The following is a 4,754-nucleotide window of genomic DNA, read 5'->3' as shown; positions in this document are numbered from 1 at the left end:
ACAGGATCCTATCTTGGAAGCACCGTATCCTATCGCCAAGGGGAGGGTGGTCTTTCTCAAGCACGTTCTATCCTCCATGCCAATACACCTATTGGCAGCAGCGGCGCCCCCAAAGGGGGTCCTGTGGAAGCTGGAGAGATCTATGACGGATTTCTTGTGGGGCGAGTCAGAGCATGGTTCACAGTTTCATTGGATGAAGTGGGAGGCTTTGTGTCGGCCGCAAGAAGAAGGAGGTCTGGGCCTCCGGTCCCTGTCGGAGATGTTCTAGGCCTTTTCCATGAAGTTGTGGTGAAGGTTTAGGTAGGGGCTCTCCCTTTGGGCTTCGTTCATGGCTTCCAAATACTGTAAGGGTAGGCATCCTTGTTTGGCAGAGGAGAGATTGGGTCCTTCCTCCATATGAAGACGGATGTGTGAGGTCCAGGAGATCACGAAGGGTCACATTGGGTGGATTGTAAGGGCAGGAGCTATGGACTTCTGGCACTATAACTGGTTGGGGTCTGGCCCGCTTTGCAGAAGTGTGGAGGAATTTCAGGATCATCGGGTGGCGGATTTTGTGACGGGAGGGGAGTGGGACGGCCGATCTCTCTCACAGGTGTTGCAACCGGAGCTTGTACGGTTGGTTATGTCCTGTAGGCCGCCATCCCTGCTGGGGGAGGACAGGATGGTTTGGAGTTTAACCCCCAGTGGGGAGTTCATAGTTTCTTCAGCCATGGCGGTCGTTCGGGGCCACTCGCTTAGATCATTCGGGGTCGCCTCCGTTTGGCATGAGTCTCTGCCTATCATGATTTCGTTATTTATTCTCCAGTTGCTATCGAGTAGGTTGCCTCTAGTGGACCAATTGCGACGGTTAGGTATCCACGGGCCATCCCGATGCTTTTACTGCACGAATCCCCAGGAGGAACACTTGAATCACCTCTTTTGCACGGGGGATACCGCCCGGCAGGCATGGAGGATCTTTGAGATTCAAGCGGGGGCTTCGGACCGTATCAGCTCGGTCCGTCACATGGCGATGTCGTGGTGGAGGCAAGGTTTGTAAAATCGGGATCCTACGTAGGATCGATTTTAGTTTCACAGGATCGGATCGTAGGATCGGATCGTAGAATCGTAAGATCCTACCAAAAGCTCTTAATTGCAATTAAAGGTTGCAATTCTTTGATAAATTACAAATATACCACAAATATTTCCATTTATTTGCAAAATGGAGCTTCGTATTTCACAAATTTACAAAAAAATTGTAGGATCGTACGATCCTACGATCCTATACGATCCTGAACGATCCTGCACGATCCTGCTACGATTCTATGCGATCCTGCAAAAAATTAATATGATTTGCGACTCTGCATACGATCCGGATCGATTTTGGTTATCCGGATCGTAGGATCGTACGATCCTACGATCCGAATCGCGATTTTGACAACTATGGGTGGAGGCGGCCGGCACAGCAGCGGTATGTGTCCTTCGGGTATCGTGTGCTGCCTTCGGTCATCTGTTGGGAATTGTGGTGTGTAAGAAATAGGACACTAATGAATGAGGAAGGACAACAGGAGGAGGTGTGGCAGGCCGTGCTTTGGTCAGGATGCGGGAGTTACTCGAGGTTCAATTCCCAACTATAGCGTGGCCAGGTGGCTCGTGGGAGAGGTTGCACTCAGCCCTAGTGGCTCGTCCGACAACAGTCTCCGTTCTGCAAGTTAAGTGGGTGGCCTCGGGTGGGGGATATAAGCTCAATACCGATGGGTGTTTTCTGGGGAATCTAGGGGTGAGTGGAGGAGGGGGAGTGCTTCGGGATTCTCAGGGAGATTTTGTTCTGGCATTTTCGTGTTTCTTGGGGGTCATGACAAGCCTCCACGCAGAGTTGAAGGCGTTAGCTCATAGGGTGCAACAATGCATTGCTAGGGGGTATTTAGAGTTGCATCTGGAGATGGACTCGTTATCCTTGGTTTGAATCATATCAAGCGCTCAGGCATGTCCCTGGTGGATGCAGAGGGAAGTGGAGGATCTGATGCGGCATAGGCGGCTGTTCCGGTCGATTACACATTGCTATAGAGATGCTAACAAGCTTTTAGATAGGCTGGCCAAATTGGGGGCAGTCAGCGGAGCGGACTCTGTGTTTACATCCTTTGACATGGTACCTCCCTTGGTTCGTGGTGAAATACGTCTGGATAGATTAGGATTCCCTAGCTTCCGCAAGAGGCGATGCTAGCCCATGTGATTGTACGCATGAATTTTCCAAGATAAATAAAATTATTTGTTAAAAAAAAAAGAAAAAAAAATTATTTCACCTGAACAGTACGAATAGCACGTGAAATCAAATAGAGATATATTACACACTACTCGTATTGCTCAAGTGAAATCAAATAGATATATACATGGGTTTAAAAAATTTGTTAATTTTTTACTTATATTTATTTTCTTTTACTCGAAATTTGAAAATAAAGAATACATTTAATCCTAAATATTATCGAGTGTTTATATCGAATTAAATTTGGATAGAAAAAGTAAACAAAAGAAAAGTATGACAAAAAGAAATAAGTGATTGGCACTTTCAAATTTTAACACAATCACAAGGCAAGTAATTCAACTGTTGGTCTTAAAAGTGTCGAGTAGAAAATTTCAGATTTAAACTGAAATTTGTTAGCACAATTATAGAATTCGAATTAGGACCCATTAATTAGATGACCTTATTATACAACTCAATAAATAAATTATTACCAAAAAAGAAATGTCACAAATATTGAATAGGTTCAAATGGTGAAATCATATAAATATATACATGAGTTTCAAACAAAATTATTAGTTTAAAACCCCTATATATTATTCGTTTAAAACCCCTATTGAATAGCATGTGTATAACTACGATTAACATGTTTAGATAAAATCCAATAGAGATAAATTACATGTTATTCATACTGTTCAGATAAAATCAAATAGACATATACGTGGATTTATAGAAAAAAAAAACTATTCGTATACATGATCAATGAGGGATGAAAAAATTCATTTTAAAAAATATGAGGGATGGAAAAATTCATTTTTTGAAATATGAGGAACGAAGCAACTCATTTTGTAAAATGTTAGGGACGAAAAAATTCATTTTGTGAAATGTGAGGGACTATGAATCAGATTATGTAAAAATTTGATTTGACAATTTTGCCCTTAAAAATGATCACATGCAAGTCACGTAGTGGATTCCGGCAAAAACTAGTCGGAAACCTAGGTAGGGACCAAATTTGGCCAATGTGAATTTGTAAGGGACGTAAAATTACATTTTTAAAAGTGAGGGATGAAAAAAGTCATCTTGTAAAATGTGAGGGACGTTTTGAACGATTTTTCCTTTAAATAATGAAGATTGGTTCCATTTGGATTAGATGTTTTTGGGGGTGTTTTTCAAAAACAACATTGTAGCATTTCGAACGTGAAATACAAGTACTGTACATATCTGCTATTCCTTTCCCTTTTAAACCAATCATTTTGACTTTTGTGCTTTTTGATAAAAAATTTTCATTTGTTTTTTGTGGAAATGCAAAAAAAAAAATTAATTATCTATAAATCGAAAAAATTACTAATTTAATTATTGGCAGTTTGCTCATACGTTGGAGGACTAGTAAGAAAACAGTGAAGAACTGGTGTTTTTATTAATGAAAACTTTTCCCCTAAATGGCCTGCTCTTTATGGCTTTCCTTTATTATATGATCAAAGTACCATACTTTTTGTATTTATCACGAATTCACATATTGTGATTGTGAATTAAAAATTTTTCGAGATCGTATTTTCATTAATTAGTCTTTTTTTCGTACTATCGTTAGTTTGAATGAAAAATTTAGTTGCACGGTGTTTGGGAGCAACTTCTAAAGTAACTATATAATCCTAATAATTTTTATAATTGCTTAGTATATTTATGTCATGGGTATATATTGTTGATATGTTGTTATTAATTTTATTAAATTGTTTGGTATATTAGGTGCAGAAAATTATAGTTTCACAATTTTTTAAATGTAATAAAGCAGTGGGGAAACAATGCACAGTGAACGGAGGAATTAGAGGGGAAAAAAGACTGCATCCGGACATGTCTTGTTTGGTTTATCTCCACGCGCGTTACCACTGCAACATAACGGTCCGTGAGCTCCTCATTTTACAAATACACGTATCATACTTTGAGGAGTTGCCTATAGTAGGAAGGGTCAAAGGCTTCCTACCATAAAGGTTACCATGACGAGCCGCCCTTAGGTGACATGTTATTATGTTTCGAATAAAATACTGATACAGCTGTTCAATAGTGGCCCCCACAACATAAATTGATAACCTTTCGTGACCATTCTTTCATTGTTCATTCAGGTTTATGGTGGTTCAAACAGTTAGTGGTAACATAAAAACTCAACATGATAAGTTTAAGATTATTTTTTAAAAAAGAAAACACTAGGAGTTGTAGATCTTTTGGTTGTAGTACTAATATTTCTTGTCTACCGATCATAGTAGCAGAAGCAGCTTGTCGCATGATTGTGTGGGTTGGGTTTGCAAATGAGCTGAATCACCTGTCTGGTAGCGAGTAAGAAAAGCATTTCTACAGAAAAGGCCATTTTGACGTGAAAATTTTATTATAGTATTTTTTTATGTGATATGTGTGAAATAAAAAAATAATATTTTTTTGATATAATATATATATAAAAAAAATAATTCAAAATATATTAATGATGCAATTAAATAAATTGGACAGATAATCTCTATTCAAACAAAGTTATTGATTTTACTGTTCAATC

This window comes from Coffea eugenioides, chromosome 3 (genome assembly GCF_003713205.1).
Source record: "Coffea eugenioides isolate CCC68of chromosome 3, Ceug_1.0, whole genome shotgun sequence".
Taxonomy (NCBI): Eukaryota; Viridiplantae; Streptophyta; class Magnoliopsida; order Gentianales; family Rubiaceae; genus Coffea; species Coffea eugenioides.
Note: the sequence above shows the minus strand (reverse complement) of the source record.